Below are 27967 nucleotides of genomic sequence, written 5' to 3' on the forward strand. Positions count from 1 at the left end.
TGCTGTCAGCAAGAGACACCCTTTAGATTCAAGGACACAAATTGAATATGAGATGATGGAAAAATGCATTGTAAGTAAGAAGTAATCGAAAGACAGCAGAGATGACTAAGCTATATCAAACAAAATGGATTTTAAATTTAAAAAGTTATAAGAGACAAAGAAGAACAGTCTATATTATTGTAAGTTCTAATACAGCAAGAAGCCATAACAATTACATACATTTAAACAGCTAATATCATGCCATCAAAATATATTAGCAAAACTAACAGAATTGAAGAAACATATACTCCTGCTATCATAATTGGAGACACCAATACTCCATTCTCAATAATGGATAGTACATCCAGAGAGAAGATAAAGAAGAAAATAGAGGACTTAACCAAACAATGCAATAAATTAACTAGATCTAACACATATAAAAACACTCCACTGAACACCACCTGCATACACATTCTTTCCGGGTGTGAATGGAACATTTTATGGAATAGAAATTATGATAATTTTCAAATATAGATATCATGTACATTTTCTTATGCAGCTATGACAGGATAAAGCTGGGAATTAATAAAAGAAGTAAAACTGGGAAATTCACAAATTGGTGAAAATTAAGCAACACATTCATAAAGAATAAGTGGGTCAAATAAGAAATCCCAGTTGACATTTAAAATACTTAAAGATAAGTAAAAGTAAAAGTATACCATAAAAACTTGTAGGACATAGTAAGAGCAGTGCTAAGAGGAAAATTTATAGCTATACATGCTTACATTATAATACATTGTAAAACACATATTTACATTCTGTCACAATGTAACACAATGTAAAAACACAAAAGATGTCAAATTAACAACATATATTTATTACTTAAGAATTAGAAAGGAAGAACAAACTAAAATCAAAACTAGCAAACAAGCAAACAAACAAAAAATAATTAAAGAAAAGAGCAGAGCTAAATAAAAACAAAAACAATAGACAAAACAATAAAACCAAAAGTTAGTTCTTTGAAAAGTTCAAAAGCATTGACAGAATTTTAGCTGGATGGGATTTTTTTAAAAAAGAAGCGATTGCAAAGAGAAAGTTCTTCAAGGAAATATGAGATGATTCTCACGGAATCTTGCTCTGTTGCCCAGGCTGGAGTGCAGTGGCATGATCTCTGCTCACTGCAAGCGCTGCCTCCCAGGTTCACGCCATTCTCCTGCCTCAGCCTCCCAAGTAGCGGGGAGTACAGGTGCCTGCCACCACACCCGGCTAATTTTTTTGTAGTTTTAGTACGGACAGGATTTCACTGTGCTAGCCAGGATGGTCTCAATCTCCTGACCTCGTGATCCGCCCACCTTGGCCTCCCAAAGTGCTGGGATTACCAGCGTGAGTCACTGCACCAGGCCCTCTAAAAGTACTTTAGTGAATACATGAATAATAGCCTTATTGCTGATATGAAGAAAGTTTCAGTGATCAACCCAGTCACAACATTCTCTTCAATGAAAGCCTAATTGAGAGCAAAGCTCTTGCTCTTCCATTCTAGGAAAGCTGAAAAATAGAGGTGAGGAAGGTGTAGAAGAAAAGTGGGAAGCTAGCAGAGGTTCATTCATGTGGTTTAAAGAAAGAAGCCTTTTCCATAACTTAATAGTGAAGGGTGAAGCTGCAAGTGCTGAAGGAGAAGCTGCAGCAAGTTATCCTGAGATCTAGATAAGATAACTAATGAAGGTGGTACACTAAAAAACAGATTTTCAGTGTAAATGAAACAGCCTTATATTGGAAGAAAGCAGCCATATATATGAAGAAAATGCCTTCTATAATTTTTATAGCTGGAGAGAAGTAACTGCTTGGGTTCAAACTCCAAATGACAGGATGATATTTTTGTTAGGTGACAAAGCAGCTAGCAACATTAAGTTGAAGCCAATGCTCATTTACAATTCTGAAAATTCTGGAGCCCGAAAGAATTATGCTTAATCTACTCTGCCTGTGCTATAAATGGAACAGCAAAGTTTATATGACAGCATATTTGTTTACAGCATGGTTTATTAAATATTTCAAACCCATTGTTGAGACTTACTGCTCAGAAAAAAAGATTCCTTTCAAAATATTACTGCTTATTGACAATGTTCCTGATCACCCAAGACCTCTGATGGAGATGCTAAAGGAGCATCTCCTTTATCTTTTTATAATCTTTTTATCCCTCCTAACTCAACATTCATTAGACAGCCCATGGATCAAAGAGTAACTGTGAATTTCAAGTCTCATTATTTGAGACATGCATTACATAAGGCTCTATGTCTTTCACAGATAGTGATTCCTCTGATGGATATGGATAAAGTAAATTGAAAAGCTTGTGAAAAAAATTCACCCTTCTAAACTCCATTTAGAACATTTAGGATTTATAGGAATCTCTCATGAAAAGAAGAGTCAACCAATGTAGCAAATTTTGTTGTCTTATTTTCGTAAATTGACACAGCCTGATATAGTTTGGCTATGTCCCCACTCAAATCTCATTTTGAATTGTAATCCTCATGATTCCTACGTGTCCAGGGAGGGACCCAGGGGGAGGTGGTTGAATTTTGGGGGCAGTTTTCCCCATGCTGTTCTTATGATAGTGAGTTCTCATGTGATCTCATGGTTTTATAAGTGTTTGGCAGTTCCTCCTTCACACACTTACACTCTCTCCAGCTGCCTTGTGAAGAAGGTGCCTGCTTCCCCTTCTGCCATAATTGTAGGTCTCCTGAAGCCTCCCCAGCCATACGGAACTGTGAGTCAGTGAAATCTCTTTCCTTTATAAATTGCCCAGTCCTGAGTATTTGTTTATAGCAGTGTGAAAATGGGCTAATACACAGCCACCTTAACTTTCAGAAACCACCAGTGTGCTCAGTCAGCAGCCATCAATTTCAAGAGCCTCACTAGTAAAAAGATAGTGACTCACTGAAGTTTTTGTTTCCGTGTTAGAGAAATAAAGTATTTATAAATTAAAGTATATATTGTGTTTCTTTAGACATAATGCTTTTGTACATTACAGTATAGTGTAAACATAGTTCTTTGCTTGTTTGTTTGTTTATTTGTTTCTTTTTGAGATGGAGTCTCGCTCTGTTGCCGGACTAGAGTGCAGTGGCGCGATCTTGGCTCACTGTAACTTCTGACTGCCTGGTTCATGCAATTCTCCTGCCTCAGCCTCTTGAGTAGCTGGGATTACAGGCACGTGCCACCACTCCCAGCTAATTTTTGTATTTTCAGTAAAGATGGGATTTCATCATGTTGGGCAGGATGGTCTCAATCTCCTGACATTGTGATCGGCCCATCTCAGCCTCCCAAAGTGCTGGGGTTACAGGCGTGAGCCACCACACATGGCCAATATAGGTTTTATGTGTGGTGGGAAAACAAAAAAAAAATTATACAATTTTCTTCATTGAAATATTTGTTATATTCTGATAGTCTGGAACTAAACCCTCAATATCACCAAAGTATGTTTGTACTCTTTAACTAATTATATGAGGCCTACCATACCCTGATATCAAAGCCAGACAAAAGAACTATCAGAAAACTATAGATCAATATGTCTTATTAACAGTGATGTAAAAATTTGCCACAAATTACTGTCAAATCAAATTCAGCAGCATATTAAAAAGATTATACATCAGAATCAAGTAGAATTTATTCCTGAAATGCAAGCATGGTCCAACCTACAAATATCAATGTAATACTCCACATTAATAGAATGAAAGAAGAAAACAAACACAATCACCTCATTTGATGCTGTAAAATTATTTGACATAATCAAGACACTTTTATAATAAGAATGATCAACAAATTAAGAATAGAAGGATGGTACTTGCACAGAATAAAACTCACATATAAAATTTCCATACTGAAAAGTTTCCTCTAAGAACAGTGAAAAGACAAGGGTGTCTACTTTTGTCAATTTTATTCATCTTAGTAGTGGGAGGAGTAGTTAAAGAAATTAAGCAAAAAGTAGAAATAGAAGGGATTCAAATTGTAAAGGAAGAAGTAAAATTATCTCTGTTCATACATGACATAAACTTACATGTAGAAATCCCTAAGGAGACCACAAAGAGATACCTGTTAGAACTAAAAATTTAAATGATTGAATTAACAGGAGAGAAAGTCAACTTGAAAAATTAGTTTTAATTGTGTACACCAACAATGAACAATTGGAAAACAACATTACAAAACAACTTCATTTACGGTAGCATCATAAATAATAAAATACTTAGGAATTAACCAAAAAAGTGAGGCTTATACAATGAAAATTATAAACATTACTGAAAGAAATTAAAGACAACATAAATAAATGGAAACACACTCCATGTTTATGAATTGGAAGACTAGTATTTTTACAAGGTTAATAATACCCAAAGCAGTCTACAGATTCAGCACAATCCATATCAAAATCCCAATAATTTTTTGTACAAATAATAAAACCTATTTTAAGATTCATAAGGAATCTCAAGAGATTTCAAATAGCCACAATGATCTTGAAAATGAAAAGCAAACCTGGAGGACTCACACTTCTTGATTTAAAAACTTATCACAGAGGTATAGTAATCAAAACAGTGTGGTACTCACATAAAGACAGACATATAGAACAATGAAATAAAAAAGAAAGCTCATACATAGTCCTTGCATATTTGGTCAAATGACTTTTGACACAGTTGTCCAGCCCATTCAATGTGGAAATGACAGGATTTTATCAGTGGTGCTGGGATAAATATTCACAGGCAAAAGAATGATGCTAGACCCCCATTCAACACCATATTCAAAAATGAACTCAAAATGAATCAAATGCTTAAATGTAACACCTAAAATATAAAACTCAGAAAAAATACATAGGACAAAATCATCATGACACTGGATTTGGTGTTATTTCTTGGCTAGAACAAAGACAAAAGCAACAAAAGAAAAACTAGACAAATTGAATTGTGTGATTATTTTAAAGATTCTATCAAAAGACACTATTGGCCTGGCACTGTGGCTTATGCCTGTAATCCCAGCACTTTGGGAGGCCGAAGTGGGCATATCACGAGGTCAGGAGTTCAAGACAAGTCTGGCCAAAATGGTGAAACCCCATCTCTACTAAAAATACAAAAATTAGCCGGGTATGGTGATGCATGCCTATAATTCCACCCACTCAGGAGGCTGAGGCAGGAGAATTGCTTGAACCAGGACTGGAGCATTGAAGGTTGCAGTAAGCCGAGATGGCAACACTGCACTCCAGCCTGGGCTATAGAGTGAGACTCTGTCTCAAAAGAAAAAAAAAGAAGAAGAAGAAAGAAAACGACACTATCAAAAGAATAAAAAGAAAATCCACAGAACAAGAGAAAATACTTTAAAATCATGTATCTAATAAATGATTAGTGTTCAGAATATAAACAGAACTCTTAAAATGCTATGACAAAAAATAATCAATTGAAAAATTGGAAAGGGACTTGAACTGACATTTCTCCAAAGATATACAAGTGATCGATAAGTGCATGAAAAGATGTTGAACATCACCAAGTTACTAAGGAAATCCAAATCAAAACTACATTGTGATAGCACTTCACACCTATTAGAATTGCTATGATAAAAATAAAAATTAAAAAAAACAGAAAATATAACATATTGACAAGGATTCCGAGAAATTAAAACCCTTTTGTACTGTTGGTGGGAATGTAAATTTGTATGGCCACAGAATTTTGAGGAATTGTATAGCAATTCCTCAAAAAATTAAAAATAGAATTACTATATGAGCCACCAATTCCACATCCAGGTACAAACCCAAAGCAATTGAAAGCAGGGCCTGAAAAAGATATCTGTACACCTGTGTTTATTGCAGTGCTATTGACAATAGCTGAAACAAGGAAGCAATCCAAGTGTCCATCAAAGGAAGAATGGATAAGCGGGATAAATTGCACACTGAAAAATAGTTAAGATGATAAATTTTATGTTATGGGCTTTTTACCAAAATAAAACTTTTTAAAATAGTATTATGCTCCAGGTATCTTATTTGTATCTAAAATCAATTTGAACTTGTTTTATGAATGGAATCCCAAAGCAAATTTATGAGTATGAGAATATTTGCCTCATAGTGTTAATCTCTTGATTTGTGCTAACTATTCTAAAACTAAACTGAATTAACTAAAATTAGATTAATCAGGCACGATTCAACAATATTCTAGTTGTTCTAAAAAATCAAGTCGAACCTCAGAGACCAAAGTTTTCTAACACTGATTTTTTAAAAAATAATATTTTACAAACATGGTGCCTTAAAAGTTCTAAAATATATTGAGAATTGATTACGTATATTGACTTTTGTAAAACTACTCTCAAGAGTACAAGTGGGTTTGGCTATCTATTTGGTTTGGCGTAAGGATTTTAACATGATATTCAGCTAAACAAAAGCAAAATTTACATTGAAAACTTTAATCACAATTTCAGGATTATAGTAAGTGCTTTGTCATCTTTCTTGCCTCCAGAGTAACTATAAAAGACAAAAAACAAAAAGGACTACTAAGAGAAAAAGAGAAGCATTAGAAAAATGTATATCTGTGATTCCTTAATTCTTCTCTCACTTTAACTGGCTATGAGATGGGTAAAGGTACAAAGACACTCCAGGGAGAAAAAGGTGCAATTAAATTATATTTAAATTTTTCGGGCCATAGTCTCTAGTACATATGAACCTGGTGGGTGTAAGGTAATCATAAGGGTCCCTATAAGAGGGAAGCAGGACAAAAGAGACCATAGCAGATGTGATGATGGAAGCAAGAGTTTGCAGTTATCATCAGTCAAGAAATGCAAGTGTCTTCTAGAAGTTAAAAAAAAGTAAAAAAATGGATCCTCTTTTCAGGGTCTCCAGAAGGAAGCATCCTTGATGATACTTTGCTTTTAGCCCTGTTCAACTCATTTTAGACATTTTCTTTATTAAGACCTCCGGAGATTAAACTTGTGCTATTTTTAAACACTGAATTTGTGGAAATTTGTTACAGTAGCAACAAGAAAACTAGTACATTGGCACTTAATAGATGTTTCCTGACTCCTCATGTAGACCATGATGCCCAGGAGGAGAAAACATTCGGGGAGGTTGATTTAAACTCTTGAATTAGATAATGCCGATGGAAACTTTTTTTTTTTTTCAGAAAAATACCTGAATTTGGCCTTAAAAAATATACACGTTCAATTAAATGTCCCCACTACCACATATAAAAATTTCAAAATATAATGAGTTATTTATTTAAAAAATAATTATTCTGGTGAACAATATCAAAAGAACTGTGAAGTAAATTTGGTATAAATTATTAGAGAAAATACTAAAAACTGATAAGGAAAAACATGTCATGAGAAGATACTGATCGAATCCAGAAAAGGAATATGAAGAAAGTTGTTAAACAGCATGTATGCAATTCATTTTCTCCTTTTACTGTGGAATGAACCTGGCAAGCAACCAACCAACCTAGTTTATTTCAAATAGAGTGTGAATTCTTTCAAATATTTGTGCCCAACAATAGATGGAAGAGAAAGAAATGTGTGACAGGTCTCTGGTTGAAAATAAATCTTACATGTCTATAACATTAACGTGTTGAAATAAGAAAACAAGAAACACACACACGTAGCTTCAACAGTCATCCTGTGAACTCCATGCTTCTGGTTCCATAAAAAGTTTCAGATAAAATGTTTTTATACCTTAATGCATACCTAATACTATTATAGGGAACTCTATTTGACCAAGCAGTACAAAGCAGAAGTAACATCAATTTTATAAAAAACGACAAAACAAAACTAATTTTAGTTCTATCAGCAGCACCACCCCTAATGCTAATATAAGGGTTAACAAATTTCCTCTCTCTAAATTAATTTGTTATATTACCTTCCATTGATCTTTTCTAATGCAAATATATTGCTGGCAAATACACTGGAGATTTGCTTGACCTCTTTATTATTGTAGGATATGGCAATTAATTTTTTTATTGAGATTCCAATTAGCTTTCTGCTCTTACAATGTTTTACCTAAATCCTCCTTTAAAGTTTCCCTAAGGTTACTGGAAAAAGATCATCTAAGCATGACTGTATTAAAAGGTAGAAGTAAGGAATGCATTACTTACGTTGTGTACAAAATTGAGGTTACTCTAGGTTAAATGAATCTGATTCCTTGAAGAGATAAAGATGCTTTAAATCATGAAGAATTAATCAGAAAATTCTAATTGAAAAAGAGGACCACAGTAGTCTATTATAAAAGGGGAGAAAGTGTCAAATTAGCACAACAGAGCAGGGAAATCTGAAAGAAATTTTGCAGACTGTTGCCATCATGACCCTTGTAAAAGTGTTGTTAAAGAGAGAAAAACAAAGGAAAAAAACCCTAAGGAGGCGGACTTCATGATTAGGACCACCCAAGGAGAGTCTCTCAGAAAAGAAAATTGAGTTCCGTAATTGGAGGTGGTCTGCATGTAAAATTTTCAGATGTGCCTGCAGACACTAAGTGCTGAGTCTGAGTAATTACCAAAGGGAAACTGAGAGAAAGGTTAGAGGACGATATTACAAACACCAGGACAGTGAGTTGATAGACAAGAGCTTTCAAGTGTAGCTCCATGACGATCCCAGCTAGTACCAACCATTCAAGTTAAAAATTTAAAACTACATGAAAAAGCTATCATCTTTCTACTACTGATCTACCTAGCATTTACTGACCCTGAATAAGAGAAGGATGAGAAAGTGGCTGGAAAGTAAGATAAAGGTAGAACAATCAGAAAATGTCCCTAGCATGAACAAATAAAACCCTACTACATTCAGTGAAACGGAATATTGCAACCCACTGAGGTTGTTCAGCTGGATATGGGAAGAGTCTCAGTTTTTCAAACACCTCAATCTCTTAGCTCACAGGACTTGAAAAAGAGAAGAGAGAGAAGAAGTGTGGACTGTGAAACCAAGGGGACTCCTTTTTCACACCTAAATCTCTACCTTGGGGTTCCAAATAATACAAAGTGAGAGATGGAAATTGGATTAAATTGTAACTTTGAATTGAGATTTCATGCATTCTATATTTCTAAATATACAAATACTAGGCAAGTGTTGTTTTCATTAACAGTTTATCATTTAAACATTTACTTTTACAGAGGAAAAAATCTGACATAATCTAGGTTTTTTGTGGACAACGGGTCTTTAATGATTCCTTTTTATCTCTTCTTCTCATACAAGGTATATAGAAGTTGTGGCAATATGAAAATTGTGTACTTTGGGCAAGACTACATATTAATCTTAGATATGATTCAAACATCAAAGTGTATCTTACAAAAACATTAATATCACACAACAGTCAGGTATTTGCCATTGTCACTGAAGAATTAGGTGACAACATATTTCTATATGTGATCAATACATTTAGCTGATTTTTTGCATATTTCTAATTGATGCCAGTTTTATTTTAATCTTGAAAATGTTCTGAAGTCCTCAGTTTCTTTTCTAAGTACAAATCAACACTTACTTTAATTTAGCATAGTTTAAGGCTGCCATATAACTCATGCAATATTTGTAGCTCTCTAAAACTGTTAAGCCAAGCTTAATAATAAAAACATTCATCAGGAAAAATCTATACACCTTATACAAAAATTAATTCAAGATGGATTAGAGACTTAAATGTTAGACCTAAAACCATAAAAACCCTAGAAGAAAACTTAGGCAATACCATTCAGGACATAGGCATGGGCAAGGACTTCGTGTCTAAAACACCAAAAGCAAATTTAAATAGAAAATGTCATGACCTAGAACATGACCTAGCTCTTCTTTTTTTTTTAATTGCAAATCATCACCATATAATTCTCATTTCACTTTGGGTAGATAGAATACAGCCTAGTAATGAGAGTTGTCTTATGAATTTATTAAGTCATGGCTTTAGAAATAAGTCATAAGATCCCCGTATTTAGAGTTTGTAACAAGATCTCCTTAAAAACTGAAGCATAATACATAGTACTAGAACTTGTGAAGACATCTCCATTTATTCTCATGGGAGCTTCCCGTTCACGCCCATGGGAGGATAGGGAAACTTATCACGTAGTATAAAAAGATTTACCTGTATTCATGCCAGAATCCTAAGAAAACAGAAAGAGAACTTGGTGCAGTGTTATATGGTAAAGGTCTAAATCAAAAAAAAAAAAAAAAAAAAAAAAAAAGAGTTGATTGAACAGTCTCTGGTGGGTTAAATTATTCATTGTTGATTCAAAAGTAAATAAACTCAACCTAGTGTAATAGCAAGTATTGTAAGAGAAAGAAATTAAGTTGTTAACGTTCTTGATAAAAAAGGAAATGAGTTATTGATAAATACTTATTTTCCTCCGTCCTCACTCTCATCATAATTGCTATGGAATGAGACAGTGTGTCTCTCAACTTGAGAACCTTGCAATCCAGAAGTAAGATTACATACAAAAACAAAATACACACAAATGAAAACAAACTTTAGGCCACAAAAATAATTGGGCAGAAATATTTCAAGTAATTTTTTTTTCCAGGAATGTAACTGGAATGGTTACATGTAGGAAATGGCATTTAACATTTTTAAAAAGGCAGAGACATGATTTGAAGCAAAATTTTACGCTAAGGAAAAATATTACTGATGATGTTTAGATTATAATAAAGGACAAAGATAATTTATTGCTTAAAATCCAGTATTGAAGGATATTGAACTGTAAGAGTGACTAACATAGCTGGCTGGGAAGAAGCATTAACATCATGAATTAAAAATTTTTTCGAGGCAACTGGGAGTCACTCTAGAATTCCAAAAGAAGAATGACAGTTGATATATAACCAACTGTCAACAGTGACAAAGTACTTTCAACTACTTTTCTGCTCATTGTCGTTCCATATTAAAGAACATCTGGAAAACATCTGCACATCCTCTGGCATTTAAGAACTGATGCAGCTGACCAAAGCCCATGTGGTTTCCTCTGGCACCATTAACATAGAACACTTTTTCTGCAAAAATGGAAAATCTCCTTAGTCTTTCCATTTCATCATTTGAACCATCAAAATGAATGACTTCTCGATGGCGAATTAAAATTCTCTTCCAATTAAATTTTCAGAGTCTTGATCAGAATTATTTCCAGGTACTTTGTGAGCCTTCTACACAAACAACAGCAGGTTTCCCAGGCATGCTACCCCACATAGAGAAAGCTCCTCTGCTCACTTCAAAATATACCTTTGTTTGCATTTGTTTTAGAAACGATGGCTGTAGATCTAGAGTCTCATGAAGATGAGATCGACTGACTGCATAGTACTACCGTGGTGGGGAAAGGTAAAGTATCTCTGTTGACATACCCAGAGGCATGTTCTCTAACCCACTGTGGCATTCAGAATGAGACATCTCTGTGACAATATTTTGGGGGACATGCAGTCAGATCTGTGTTCACCTGAGTCTATGTAATAGTAGTGATCTTCTCAAAAAGATTTTACTCTGTGAAATCAAACAATTCTAGGTTAGTAGTTTCTTTGTGGTATTCTTTCTAATCATTTGTAAGGGTTTATTGAAGAGCACTACATGTAGACCTTCATCCTTCATGCCTTCCTTTGGTTTTCTATTTAGTCCTGAGACATGGTCCTGTTACTAATGGACCCCAGGTCCCTTGGCTGCACAGAGAGCTCAATTTTTATTGGGAGGGAGTTTCAAAATTCTAGGATACTGTAACCCAAGACTTAAAAACCGCTCCTGCAGGGCGGACTAGGGGAAAAGTGTGATAGCACCCTCTTGGCTTGTGCATGTAAGTGGTTATATATCATCTGTTACAAATACGTCATGATTGAAAGCAGAACTGAGTTTCAACTTGTAACCCTAAAATTGTTGTTGGACATTTCTCGACATATAAACTATGCATTTTGAAAGAGAATTAATTATTTGTGAAGGTAATGTTGGTGGTCCATTTTGCCAGCCATTCCCACTCTGCTTCTCCCTTCCCTGCCTCCACTAAAGAACCTAGAAAAGCTAACTGCCCCCCTTGCAGCCTCTGTTGCAACTACAAATGGCTTTGGGAACACAGCTTTGGCTTCAGGATTTCTGGGAAAACTTTTGCTTCCTCATTAAAATTATATATGCAGCTAGGTCATCTCTTCTTCCTCTGTCTGCCATAAACACCAAAGTGATTTCTGGAGCTTGAGTAGTTCTTTTAACTAAAGGGAACGAAGGGTCAGAGAATCACAAAGATGCCAGTTCCCCATTGTTGAGCTGCTGTTGGAACACCACACCCTGCCTATCTCCAGACATCTTATTAGTTCAACCTGTTTTGTTTAATTTCTAGGCTTTTTACTAGAAGTTGAAAGCTAGTTGTCAAATAGAGTTCCACAAAGCTTTACTATTCCATTTACCCCAGCCATTTGATAGACAAACAGGTGAAGTTTTTCTTAAATAGAGTTTGCAGTTTGTCTCTATTTCTGTGTACTCATGCTCTGCCCTTGCTCCTGGGCTTGCCTTGCCCATGCTGAGGCGAGCAGAGCTTGAACGTTTTTAATAGGCCTCCATAATTCATCAGATTAGTAATTTAGAAAATTTGTTTTTGAGGAATTGTATTTTGATACTTTTTTCATTCTGGAAATAGCTTTTTGTGCATATATTTTTGGCAGAAAGATCTAGCATTAAAAAAAATCACTACCTGGTTTTTGGGGCCCTCCATAAATCAGTTCCAAAAGCATTTATCAGCTGTTTACCAACTGCCAGAAAAAACAAACAATCACTTACACCTGATAATTCTTACTACTGTATGATGATGCTTTAGGAAATACATGATAAAGATGTTCTTTACAGATGCCATCTATAACTAAAAGTTTTAAGAGCACAAAAGGAAAAAGTTTGAGACTGTATGAAAAGAGAAGACTAAATATGAAGTTCCCTAACTGCTGGTTTAAACTTTTAATTGGATACATAAATTACATATCTAAAAGACATATACATATGAATATATCTCATCTAAAGTATGTAATAAAACATAGAATACAAAATATAAAAGAAAAGCTAAAAATAAGAATTTTATACTTTAGATGAAAATTAAAACAGAATTATAATGTGAAGATAAATTTGGGAAAGTATTCAGAATCTTCCCAGATAGTTATTACAAATAAAGACTATAAATGCTGATCTCTCAACATCCATTTTTGGTGGTGTGGGATCGTCAAAACAGTGAGGTAACTATAGTAGAGCAGATATTATGAGGATTCCCAGGGGCACTAAATATTGTAACTCAATTTTGTATTTATATTAAAGCTCATTTATATTAAAGCTCAAGGGTCTCTAATTAGAATACAATAAGAAAAGAACTATAACGTAAGAGAAAATCTTTGTACAAGATGATTGTTGAGAAATCTCACTGTAACAAACATGATAAGGCTGTAAAAGTAGTCAAAATACGTATTTTAAATGTATGCAGTTTGCAATTTTTCTGTAATAATCATAAAAGTGTCTAGTATTATTGTTTTGCAATATTATAAAGTAAAAATTCCTTTGGGGACTAGACACTTTATTTCATAGACTATACTAAAAATATTGTTTTGAAATTGCAATAAATGTTTTAACCAATGCACATGTAATTAGGCTTGGGATTAAAACTATGAAATAATATACTTTTTTTCTGCCTTCATCTATAACTTGTTACAGACTTTTCAAATGTTTGACTACATTACACAATTAATGAGGAGAGTTTCAATTATAAAAAGAAAATGTATTCTTTAAGAATGTTCTCTGCAATTAATAGTTGCATTATAATCTCTCAAATTTATGGTTTTAACATTTATGTTGAAAATTAATTTAAATATCTTTATCTTAAAAGTGTAACTTTTAAGACAGTGTAAAATATTACCTTCTAAGGAAGTTGTAAATTAATCACATGTGTTACTCCTTTCAAAGTACATTCTACAATTAGACAGCAATTATCTGAGTGAGAATGGAATAAAGAAATAAATATATGTTGGTATTAGGTGTCTTTTGTTTGGTTTGGTGATTTAAATTTTTTTTAAGTATATAAATTTCATATACCTTAAGTTTGGATAGCTATGTCTTAGATCAAGAACTTCAAATAATTTATTAGATATCAAAGCATGGGGAAAATGATAAAACTATAAAAACTAAAGACTTTAAAGTATTTAAGAAGGAAAGAAAATGGAAAATCCAGAACAAAACTGGGTTTATACTTTCCTCTTTTAACGTTTTGACATATATATTGAATCTGTTATCTGAAAAGAACAAATTCTTATTTTCTATTTTGTCAACACATAATAGGAGAGAACCTTCCTTGAGACTATCTTGGATCAGAAGACTACATTTTGAGATCTAGAGTCGGTCGTCAACACCGGACAGGCCATATGATTCATGTACAAACAAAAGGTAATACAAGGAAGCACAAAAATGCAAGCATGGCATAATGCTAGAGACGTGGTATTGACATCATACTGGCGACTAGGAAAGACTGATGGCTAAACCAATTAAAATGTACATTTCCTCATTTCTTTCTCTTGACAAATATTTATTGAGCATGTGCAATAGCCAGACATCTATGTGGATGTTACACATGCATTAGTAAGCACTTTACTTAATTTATGTATATCTTGATCACACCAGTGAGCTTCCATAAGCTTATAAATGGGGTATAGATTAAATAAATTTGGAGCTTAACAAATCCACGTGACCAGCATAAAGTAAAGATTGTAAAGGAAATAATCCATGCACTTGAGTACTGTCCTTGTCTTAATTAACCATATGAACTCTGAACCTTATCAGAGCTTAGTTATGACAAGGGCATAACTTGGTTACCAATATTCTCATCTAGTAAGCAAGAGGGAGAAATGAACGCTGTTTAGTGGCACTTGGCTGGAAAGACAGATGTGACACAGCTGTTACCAGTCTACAAAGAGGGCTTTCCAGGGCTTTGCCTTCTCCGTCTCTGCCTCTATCTAGGGTCTTCTGATACTCTGCACTAGATATTTTGATCACATTGCTTCCTATTTCCTGAGACTTCCAGTCCCTCATGATAAAATAATATCATCCAAATCCTAGTTACTACAGGAAAATACAAAATGAGTCATGTAATTGTAATTTTTCTGCTGGTTATAAGGTTCTGCGGTTTATTGAACAAACCGCAACTCAAAAATCAAACCATGCCAAAGAAACACAAACAGGGAACATAATAAAGTATTTTAGGAAGCAACTTAAGTTGTTCATGAATTTTCAGGACACTAGTCACAGTATATGTTAGTATTAGATTTCAACAAAAAAGGAGACTTATCAGAAAACTGCTGTAAAAGAGTAATAATTTCTATACGTTCTGGAGGATAAGAAATCTGTCTTGGAGCTTTTATCCTCAACATTTTATTTTATTTTATTTTATTTTATTTTATTTTATTTATTTATTTATTTATTTATTTATTTTTTGAGACAGAGTCTCGCTCTGTCGCCCAGGCTGGAGTGCAGTGGCCGGATCTCAGCTCACTGCAAGCTCCGCCTCCCGGGTTCACGCCATTCTCCTGCCTCAGCCTCCCGAGTAGCTGGGACTACAGGCGCCGCCACCTCGCCCGGCTACTTTTTTGTATTTTTTTAGTAGAGACGGGGTTTCACTGTGTTAGCCAGGATGGTCTGGATCTCCTGACCTCGTGATCCGCCCGTCTTGGCCTCCCAAAGTGCTGGGATTACAGGCTTGAGCCACCGCGCCCGGCCTCTCAACATTTTATTGTGAACATTTTTATACATGGAGAAAAGTTGAAAAGATTTATACAATAAAAACTCCATATACTCTCCAGCCAGATTTTATCATGCTTTCTTCTTATGTATGTATCCACTATCCATCACCCTATCCATCCATTACTCCTTCTTATTTTTTGTTACACTTCAAATTTCAGACATCAATAGATTTCCTCTTAAATACTTCATGTGCATACCATCACATAGTTTAGTATTTGTTTATAGTTTTTCTTTTGATATAAGGTTTATACATAATGAAATGCACAAATATTAACTGTTTATTCACTAAGTTAACAAATGCACCCACGTGTCTTAAAAGTTGTAATAAACAACTGGAGGGGGTAAATTTTACATTGTTAGTATTAGGAAAGAGACTAATACTAGTAAAAAAAAAAAAAAAAAAAAAAAAAAAAAAAAAAAAAAAACCTTAAGAAGCTGCACCCCAAGATTGAAATTCTACCCAAGAAATAACTGTAAAGGAATTTTCTTGCATTTCCCTAAAACTATTTAATTAACATGACATAGAAAGAAAGTTATTGGGGAGTGCCACAATGGAAGACTTGTGCATATTGACCTGATTACCAAAATGGCAGCAGTAATGAGGTGAGACACTGAAATACATAAACAGCTCAAATTAAGAACAAAATGTTTTTCAACTTGCAAAATAAAATAATCCTTTGGAAGAAATCATCCAGATAACACAGAATCATTCTTGAACTTCAAAACAGTTCAACTTTGCCAGAATTAGAAACTAAGTTACCAATGTGTGATATGTGTCTAAGGAAGATGATAAAAAAACTTTGAATTATTTGAACTTTATAGTATAACTTAAAGCAATTCACAGTTTTCCATTAAGAAAATGAATTGAGCGATGCGATTACAATCTGAATTACCTTTATTGTGTCGCTTTATATTAGATATCAGCAATCTTAATGTTTTTAAGAAATGTTTGAAGAACTATGAAAAAAAATAATTCTTCAACACTTACGCTACATGCTGTGATGAAATAGGAGCTAGTTAAATTCAGTAAATAATTCTGTTCCAACAGGGAGGTTTGGAAGGCACATACTCATTTCTGGTACATAGCAATTCTGAAATCTAACCAGAAGCATGCTGTCAGGTTCTTCTACTGAAGGGGCAGGGGATGTTTCTTTTTGATTGCTAGAAGTGCTTCCCTAAATCATTTTTCTTTGTGGCCCTTGCCTCAACTTTTTGGACTTATTGGGCTTCCCTCTGAGATTCCCTTTCTTTTCTCTCAGAAATTACATATGTTTATACATGAGCTACTTTCTCAGACTACATCCTGCCCAGTGAAACTTCATTTTGAGGCCTCATACCACTTCATTTTGAACAATTGCTGCTGCGTTCAGTCTATGCTGGAAGTTCTTTGGCAGCAAAACTCTGTTTAAAATTTTTAGTTGCCTGTAGTTCTTATGGTAGTTCAATTTATGAACCAAATATCATATTATTAATTCATTTTGAAGCAAATATCTCTAATTTGAGTGTGTTTAGATACCCGTTTTACAACCAGTAGGGTCTCATAGACTTCCTAAAATCATTCTGAGGTCTTTAATAAATAGATTTTATGGTGACACAACTGATTTGCCATGAGGTTATTATTTATTTATTAATTCTTGAGAATTTTTTCCTGGCTAAAAGTACTAGAGATGCTAGCAACTCCTAACTCCTCTATCTTTTCTCTAATTTTTTCCTTAATTACAGTCCCCAGCTGTAAACACTAATTTCTGTATTAATTGTATGTGTTTGCCTAAAGGTCACAGAGAAAAACTGAGTTAGGAAGGAACTCACAGAAATCAGAAAGTAACATCCCTGCCCCTTGAGAAGAACCTGACAACATCCTCATTGTTGGGTTTCAGAATTGCTATGGACCAGAAACTGATGTGTGTCTTCCAATCCGTTCCCTTTGAATAGCGAATGTATTTGCTCATATCTTTTCATACATGACTAAAAGAAGTTGACTGAGCCTTTTAATATTCTCCCTAGAAGGCAAGGTCCACATGTTCATTAGGTATGTTTTACAGCTTCCCAGTTACTGCAAACAGTGTTTTGATCACCGCTTTTAAACCATATGAGACACCATTTTTCCAGTGTCTAATAGCAGTTTACTCATAGGTTTCCCAAGATTCATTATCCATTTTTTTGTTTTTCTTACCTTCACCAACTATTTTTTGTTTTTTTCTCAGTGTCCATTGCCTTCCCAATTTCACAGACTATGCCATATGTCTTAGATTTTTGTTATACTTCCCAATTCTCACCATTAATTTCTGTAGTGATTATACGTTTCTGCCTTGAAAACTATTCCCAAACACAGAGACCTAAAACCACCACTTACTTAATTATAATTCGGAGGCTTTGCCCTTTGAGGGGGGGTCACATGAGATGCCTTGTTCTCCCAGGGTGTTGATTGGGCTCTTCATGTGTTTGGTTTTTTAACAGAATGATGGTATAGTTGGAAGCACCAGAGCACTTTATCAGATGCTGTCATCTTCCAGGAGCCTATTTTTCACATAATAATGGGAGAAGTTTTAGAAACAAGAGAGCAAGCAGTTAAACCTCAAATACAAGGATTTTTAATTTGCTTGTTATACATGCTAATATCCCAGTGGCCGAGAAAAATCTCATGACCAATCCCAGAGTCAACATGGAAGGGAACACAAGAACATGGATATAGGAGATGGGATTCATTGAAAACTATTACCGTAACAAATTGCCACAGATAGCATTCAAACATGGCATAGGCCAAAGGCAGCATTAATCATAAGTTGCAAGTATATTATATTGATTTTAATAGGCAGTAGATATACACTATTACTGTGGTGTCTCAGCGTAAGTACAAATTTATAACTCTTTGATAATTTACTTCTTTGAAGCTTCAGTGATCAAGGAAGAAGCAAGTATTCTCCATATACTGGTAAGAAATATAAGTGCCAGAAAGTAGAAAATAAACTCAGAAATATTCAGAGGCTTGTTATCTCATTGAATTTTGTGGAGGTACAATGTCAACCCATTCTGTTAAAATTAAAGATGAGTTTCTGCCTGTTATTCTGGCTGCTACTAAGAAATAGTTACATCATTTTTTTTTTTTTTTTTTTTTTTTTTTTTTCTGAGATGGAATTTTGCTCTTGTTCCCTATGGTGGAGTGTAATGGCGGGAACTTGGCTCACCTCAACCTTTGACTCCCAGGGTCAAGCGATTCTCCTGCCTCAGCCTCCTGAGTAGCTGGGATTACAGATATGCACCACCACGCCCAGCTAATTTTGTATTTTTAGTGGAGACGGGGTTTCTCTATGTTGGTCAGGCTGGTCTTGAACTCTTGACCTCAGGTGATCTGCCGTCTTGACCTCCCAAAGTGCTGTGATTGTAGGCATGAGCCACCGCACCCGGCCTGCTGGGACTCTTTAGATTTTTGGATTTGACATTTACCGTATTGATCATGTCGCTCCTCTACATATACTGAGGAACCTGGCTGGCTGCCTGCTTCAAGTGGTTTCTAGAATAGAAGAATTTTGACTTTTTCATACTTCAGGAGAAGCTGAACTATCACTTGAACTTTGGATTCAGTTCTTAGCAAATACTATCTCAGATCACACTATCAGTGCAAGGGCTGTAAGCATAATAGTGCCTGTCCTATGCCCCCACAGAAGAAACAGAATAGAGTGTTATGCTGAAAAGTAATATTCTCTTTGGCAATATATATATATATATTCAAGCTTTGAAAAAGCAGTTCTTTGCTGAGTAGTACAAGAAAGTAAGAAAGATCTGACTATAGCACACAGAGTGAAAATTTGAGCTCACCAGCCAAAAATTATGTAAATATTATCTAATATTATGTAAATATTTGAAGTCATACAGTTATGTGTATCCTTTAGAATTCTATCATTAAGTAAAAGTGGTATGTTTAAGATAAAATTATAGGAGATCCTGATAGTAGAGTAACAGCACAAGAATGTTGCATTTGCTGCTCATATTTGCATTATACCAATTTCTTCTTATAGCCTCAAAGAGTGGTTTATGTCATGTTTGTCCAAAAAGAAGGTATTCATGTCTCATGTAAAGATAGGTATGCCAAAAAAATCTGCTATTAGTCAGAAGTGGAAGAGAATATCATTATCTAGGAGAAACCCTAAAGAAAATTAGGGGAGGAAAATTATCCTGGCAGGCAGAACTGAATACCTATCAAGTTGTTTACCATGCTTGAAAAGATATATGAACACAGATATATTTTTAGCTTTTTATACTCAGTCACCAACCAACATCAGATTGCAGGATGTTGAGGACCTGGGAAGAAACAAGAATGGAAGATTGGTTACAAGGAGCCCTTAAATGGAGGTGTGTACAAGACCCTCTCAGAATGCACCCAGACTTTGGCACTATTTCTAAGTTATGTGAATGCTTAACAAGAGATCCATCAAGAAGAAATGACTGGTCCTGTAAATGAAAAGATTTAGTTATTTATCATGCTAACAAATATACTTGGTTGCTCTGTGCCAGAGCATGATGTTATCAGGGATTCAGTATTTGTTTCTTCTGTTGGAAAATTAAGCGGTATGCAGGAATACAGGCTAGTTCTGGCTTTTTTATGTGTGAAGAGGAACCCATGTTGTTGAGCTTATACATCACTTCCATATCTGCCAGTGTGGCCACTTCTTTCATGAACTCTTTGAGAGAACACTGATATGGTTTCAACAAATGGCTCATGGAAATCCTTAGCACAAATTACCTTTTCTATTTTATTTTTAAATTGTTTCACTAGGGGAGCACTTTGAACATAGACTAGATAGATTAGATATTAGTTTATATTGAGAAATTATTTTTTACATTTGAATAGTAATGAAATTCTGGCTATACTAAATTGAAAAAAAAACATTGATTTTTAGAGATATGTACTGAATTATTTAAGTATAAAATAGTTTTCTTGAATTTGCCTAAAAATTATCCAGCAAAAAATAGATAAAAACAGAATTGGTTAAATTGCATTAATTGTTGCAACTTAGAAATATATACAAAGGGGAATAAATACTATTCTCTCTAGTTGTGGGTATGTATGAAAAAATATAAAATATATTTTTAAAAGGCTGGGTGTGGTAGCTCAAGCCTGTAATCCCAAGCCTTTAGGAGGCCAAGGCAGGAGCATCGCTTGAGGCCAGGAGTTTGACACATGTCTGAGCAATGTAGTGAGACCTCATTTCTGTACAATGCTTAAAAATTAAGCTGGATATGGTGGTGCGTGCCTTAAAAATTAAGCTGGTCATGGTGGTGCATGCCTACAGTCAAAGTTACTTGGAAGGCTGAGGCAGGAGAATCACTTGAGCCCAGAAGTTTGATATTGCAGTGAGCAATGATCATGCTACTGGCACTCCAGGTTGGGTGAGATTGAGACCTTATCTATAAAAAAAAATTAAAAGAAAAGTACTCCGTAAAATATAATAGTATAGTATGAGGATGTAAAACAACTATTTTATTTTTATTATTTTTTTATTTTATTATTAATTGACAATTTATAATTGTATAGACTTATGGAGTAGAAAGTGATATTATGATTTATGAATACAACCTGGAATAATTAAATTGAACTAATTAGCATATTCATCACCTCAAATACTTATCTTTTTCGTGATGAGAACATTTGAAATTTACTGTCATAGTAGTACCTATGCAACCGTTCTGTTTTTCACTTTCAGCCAAGTATTCAGTAAGTCATGGGAGGTATTCAACACTTTATTATAAAACAGGCTTTCTGTTAGATGGTTTTATCCAGTTGTAGGCTAATGTAATTGTTTTGAGAATATTTGATGTAGGCTAGACTGAGCCATGCTGTTAAGTAGGCTAGGGGTATTAAATGCATGTTTAACTTACAATATCTTTAACTTATGATGGATTTATCAGGGGCATCCATAATACTGTCTTTGATGTTTGAGGCACCTCCATACAATTTTCTAATGACTAAACTAATTTAAATTCCCACCAACAGTGTAAAAGAGTTGTCTTTTATCCACATCCTTACCAGAACATATTTTTCATCTTTTTTATAATAGCCATTCTGCAGGTAAGAGATGATATGTCATTGTGATTTTAAATTGCATTTTCCTAACAATTAGCAATGTTGGGCATTTTGCCACATGTCTGTTGACTGTATGTCTTCTTTTTAGAAATGTTTTCTATTGTTTCCTTGCTGTTGAATTGCTTTAGTTCCTTATATATTATTGGGATTAACTTCTTGCCAGATGTATGGCTTGCAAATATTTTCTCTCAATTCCTAATTTGTCTTTCCACACTATTAATTGTTTTGTTTGCCATGCAGAAGCTTTTTAGTTCAATGTAATCATTTGTTTATTTTTGACTTTGTTTACTGTACTTTTGGGGTCAAACCCCCCAAAATATTGCCCAAATTAATATCATGTAGTTTTTTCCTTTATGTTTTCTTCTAGTCCTTCTACAGCTTCTGAACTTATGTTTCAGTCTTTTATCCATTGTGAGTTGATTTTTGCATATAGTGTGAGATAAGGGTCCAGTTTTATTCTCCTGCATGTGGGTATCAAGTTTCTTCAGCACCGTTTATTGAAGAGACTATCCTTTTTGCATTGTGTATTCTTGGATTTTTGTCAAAAATTAATGGACTATACATGTGTTCTTTACTCATTTCCAGGTTTTTTATTCTGTTCCATTGTTTATGTGTCTTCAATTTTTTTTTTTTTTTCTTTTTGCCTGTACCATTCTGATATAATTACTATAGTTTAAAATTAGGTCAAGTGATTTCTTAGCTTTGTTATTGTTTGCGCATAATTACCTTGGTGATTTGAGTTTCATTGTGGTTTCATACACATTTTAGAATCTTTTTATTTCGATGAAAAATCACACTGCAATTTTGATAGAACTTTCACTGAATCTGAAGAGTACTTTGTGTAGTATGAACATTAGAATATGAAATCTTCCAGCCCATAAACATGGGGCATCTTTTCATGTATTAGGGTTTTCAGTTTCTTTCACCAGTTTTTTACAGTTTTTACTGTATAGTTATTTTACCTCCCAAGTTACGTTTATACCTAAGTATTTTATTTTTGGTAGCTACTGTAAATGGAATTATTCTCTTGATTTCATTTGTGGACAGTTTCTTGTTAGTGTATAGAAACTACTGATTTTGGTGAGTTGATTTTGTATTTTTGAACTTACCTCTATAGTGAGGTAAGTTATGTACTAGTTTTCACAGTTTTTATGTGGGGTCTTTAGGGTTTTCTGTATATAAGAAGTGACACTTTGTCCAGGTATAGTGGCTCATACCTCTAATCACAGCACTTTGGGAGCCTGGAGGCCGACATATGGCTTGAGCCCAGGAGTTGGAGACCAGCCTGGGCAACATGACAAAATCCTGTCTACCAAAAATACAAAAATTATCTGGGTGTGATGGAGCACACCTTTAGTCTCAGCTACTAGGGAAGCTGAGGCAGGAGGATAACCTGAGCCTGGGAGGTTGCAATTGCAGTGAGTCCTGACGGTGCAACTGCACTCCAGCCTGGATGACATGGTGAGATCCTGTCTCAAAAAAAAAAAAAAAAAAAAAAAAGGGAAGTCTCTTGTTTTCCCATTTAAATGTCTTTTTATTTTCTTAACCTTTATTAATTGGTCTGGCAAGAATGTCCAATACCATGTTGAATAAAACTGTCAAGAGATAGCATTCCTGTATTGTTCCAGATCTTTGAGGAGAGGCTTTCAAATTTTTATCATTGAATATACTGTTAACTGTGGCCTTCTCATATATGGTCTTTATTGTGTAGGTAAAGTCCTTCTGCCTCTAATTATTTGAGGGTTTTTTAAAAAAAATTCTTATTATGAAAAGATGTTTAATTTTTAAGTGCCTTTTCTGAATCTAATGAAATAATCATATGATTTTTGTCTTTCATTCTGGCAAGGATAATAGATCAGATTTATTGATTTGCATATGGTGAATCATCCTTGCATCTCAGGGAAAAATCTCACTTGATCGTGGTGGATGATACTTTTCATATGTCATTGAATTTGGTTAGCTAGTGTTTTGTTGAGGATTTGTGCACCTATGCTCCCCAAGGTTATTGGCCTGTATATATATATATTTGTGGTAATGTCCTTGTCTGGCTTTTCTATTAGGGAAATGCTAGATTTGTAAAATGAGTTTAGAAGTATTCTTTCTTCGTGTTTTTTGGAAGATTTTGAGATACATTGGTATTAGTACTTCTTTCAATGTTTGGTAGAATTCAGCAGTGAAACCATCAAGCCATCAGATTCTCTTTTATTTATTTTATTTTATTGTTTTAATTATACTTTAAGTTCTAGGGTACATGTGCACAACATGCAGGTTTGTTACATATGTATACACGTGCCTTGCTGGTGTGCTACACCCATTAACTCGTCATTTACATTAGGTATATCTCCTAATGCTATCCCTTCCCCCTCTCCCCTCCCCACAATAGGACCTGGTGTGTGATGCTCCCCTTCCTGTGTCCAAGTGATCTCATTGTTCAATTCCCACCTATGAGTGAGAACATGCAGTATTTGGTTTTCTGTTCTTGAGATAGTTTGCTGAGAATGATGGTTTCCAGCTGCATCCATGTCCCTACGAAAGACACGAATTCATCCTTTTTTATGGCTGCATAGTATTCCATGGTTTATATGTGCCACATTTTCTTAATCCAGTCTGTCACTGATGGACATTTGGGTTGATTCCAAGTCTTTGCTATTGTGAATAGTGCCACAATAAACATACATGTGCATGTGTCTTTACAGCAGCATGACTTATAATCCTTTGGGTATATCCCCAGTAATGGGATGGCTGGGTCAAATGGTATTTCTAGCTCTAGATCCTTGAGGAATCGCCACACTGTTTTCCATAGTGGTTGAACTAGTTTACAGTTCCACCAACAGTGTAAAAGTGTTCCTATTTCTCCACATCCTCTCCAGCACCTGTTGTTTCCTGATTTTTTAATTATTTATTTATTTTTTGATGGGAGACTTTCTGTTACTGATTAATTCTTCTTACTATTTTTTTGTCCTGTTAAAATTTTCTATTTTTTTATCATTAAATCTTGTTGGATAGTATGTGTCTAAAAATGTATCCATTTCTTCTAGGTTATCCAATTTTGTTGGCATAATAGTATTTTATGATCCTTTATATTTCTATAAAACCAATTGTCATGGCTCCTTTTTCGTTTCCAGTTTTATTTATTTGATTCTTCACATTTTTTCTTCTTCAGTTTAGTTAAAAGACTGCCAATTTTGTTGATCGTTTCAAATAACCAAATTTGGTTCCATTGATTTTCTCTATTTTTCTCTTCTCTATTTTTATCTATTGTGCTCTGTATTATGTTCTGCCTTCTGCTAACTTTGAAGTTAATTTTTTCTTTCTCTAGTTTTTTGAGGAGCAACATTATTTAAAATGTTTCTTATTTTTTGAGGTAGGTGTTTATTGCCATAAACTTTTATCTTAAAATTGCTTTGTGTTATATCACATAAGTGTTTGTATGCTTTGCTTCTAATTTTGTTCTTCTTGAGATGTTTTGAAATTTCCATTTTAATTTCTACATTGATCCATTGGTTTTTCAGGAGCATGTTGTTCAATTTTATGTATTTGTGAATTTATCAAAATTTCCCATTATTGCTATCTAGTTTCATACCATTACAGTCAGAAAATATATTGATATTATTCCAATGTTATTACATTTGTTAAGACTTGTTCTGTGTCCCAACATGTGACCTAGCCTGGAGAATGTTTCATGTGCACTTGATGTTGCTATATTCTGTTGCTGTTGAATGGAATGCCCTGTATATGTCTGTTACGTTGATTTGGTCTAAAGTGTTCAAATTTAATGTTTCCTTATTAATTTTGTATAGATGATTTGTCCAATATTACAAGCAGGGTAGTGAATCTCTTACTATTATTGTATTACAATATATATCTCTCATTAGATATTTTAATATTTATTTTATAAACAATCATTTTCAAAACAAAACTGAAGGAGCAGGTAACTTTACAAATGCCTATTTGATTTATAATTCAATAAGATAATATTTATTACAGAAACATTAAATACTGTATTTTTTTCATACATATCTAGAAGGGAAAAAATGAGCCCAGACTGAGAAGAAATGTATTATTCAATATAAAAAAGCCTCTATTTTACTTTGGGACAATATGATGCTTGTATTGAATCGCAGTGCTTTTCTGTTCTACTCATATCTCAAATGGCCACATCAGTTTTTCCCCTTGAACTTGGATTAGCATATACTGTCATATTAATGCTCACATAAATTTTATATACACTCATATTTTAATTATATATTACTAAAAGAAAAAACTTCACTCAACATTATTTTCTTCTGCCAACAATGGTAATGTGCAGGTATATTATGATAATAATTATTTTTCTCATAGTTTTCCCTTTTATATTTATCTTGCTTTACAGGTAATATTTTGTAAGTGAAATTCAATAATACAATTAATTAATATACAAGTCTTATCCTGAAGCTTTTGCTTTGCCTTGAAAGATTTAGATATAATATTTAGCTAATGTGAATATTTTATATAGCAATGATAAAAATAATTTGGTCATTTTTTCTTAGATTTTTTAACATTATTGTTGACATATTGTGTGTGTATATTCTACATTTTGAAGAAGTTCACAATTTCATAAAGAGAAACACTAAAATTAAATCCAGCTTTTTGAAATTTAAGAAAACCTAGAACAATGACATTATTTTCTTTATAAGCTCAAGTGAGCTATTATGGTGGGAGTGGAGAATTGGTCGAGGTAAGCAAGAACTTACTTTCACATAGCTACAAAAATTTTATAGTAACTTTTGTTTCTCTTATTTCTTCCTTGAATAAACTGTTAACAACCAGAATCACTTCCACAACCAAAGACAGGAAATGAACATGAATTATTAATTCTATCTGAAAAGATTTAGATGCCTTTTAACTATCTGTTAATTTTACAGTCAAGATGCAATCTTTCAATAATTCTGATGTCATCAGAGAGAAAGAAAATCTTTCCAGGAAAACTTCAAAGTAAGTTTCATCACTTGGAAGTACAATGCAAGGAAAAAATACCAAAGTATTAATAAAGTATTGGCCGGGTGTGGTGGCTCACGTCTGTAATCTCAGCAAATAGGGAGGCTGCGGGGGCGGATTACCTGAGATCAAGAGTTTGAGACCAGCCTGGCCAACATGGCGAAACCTTGGCTCTACTAAAAATACAAAGATTAGCCAGGCGTGGTGGTGGGTGTCTGTCATTCCAGCTACTCGGGAGGCTGAAGCAGGAGAATCGCTTGAACCTGGGAGGCAGAGGTTTTAGTAAACCAAGATTCTGCCACTGCACTCCAGTCTGGGTGACAGAGTGAGACTCTACCTACAAAATAATATGTATAAAATTAAACTTTTTTAAATGTTAGGACTGGTAGAGAACTATGAGGGATGTATTATTATATGAGTATATTCTCATATAATGTCATGTTTAGAGTATCTTTAAAACTCAATTTTGTCTTTTAAGTTAAGAAATTAGTAGTCATAGTAACAGTCCTAGAAACATTTCTTATATTTGAATCACTTGCATCGATTAATCAATTTCTTAAACTTAAAATGATTTAATAACGATGTGTTGCTTAGCATTACATTTCACTTTACTTTCTATTTTTCTTAGGTTTATGTCATTATGCTCCCTTACAAGAGTCCCCGTCTTGCCTTTCCTGCTTCTCTTATCATTAATGTCATTTTAGTACTACCCAGATGGAAAACTCAACATCATTCAATACTTCCAGCTTCTTTCACTTCCAACCAGTATTCACCAGTCACAAGTCTTGTTCTTTTGTTCTGCAACATATTTCTTCAATTTTCCTGTGCTTTTAAAACCTCCTTGGCTAGAAGCCTTGTTCATTCCCTACTGAGATAAGACTTGGTGCTGAATGTAACTTAGATCTGGGTTTTTTAAGTCTCTATTTGCATTTATCCTGTCTTGACAACACTCGAACCATTCTGTCTGCTTGTCCTTGTCAGAAGCGTTCCCAGTGCCTATGCCTGCCTCGGATGGCTTTTAACTTGATCTACCTACCGTGACTACCACCCCTTCCCAGAATGTTTGTCCACCTGAACATCCGAGCAGTTCCATGTGACTGACCTAGAAAGTTACTCAATAACAAGCATAGCTCCTGAAATTGAGTACTTGGCAACTAAATACTTTCTTTGCTACCTAAACCGCAGAAGGTTTTTGTTTTTTTACGATCCTTTCTCAAGGTTTCTGT

The 27967-nt window shown here is 34.3% G+C and overlaps 1 pseudogene; it reads right to left on the reverse strand.

Annotated features, from left to right (window-relative positions):
• Positions 1-10816: 10816 nt before the first annotated feature.
• Positions 10817-27967, reverse strand: part of LOC104662884 — a 43922-nt pseudogene continuing 26771 nt past the window's right edge.

This window comes from Rhinopithecus roxellana, chromosome 2 (genome assembly GCF_007565055.1).
Source record: "Rhinopithecus roxellana isolate Shanxi Qingling chromosome 2, ASM756505v1, whole genome shotgun sequence".
In the NCBI taxonomy this organism is placed as follows: domain Eukaryota; kingdom Metazoa; phylum Chordata; class Mammalia; order Primates; family Cercopithecidae; genus Rhinopithecus; species Rhinopithecus roxellana.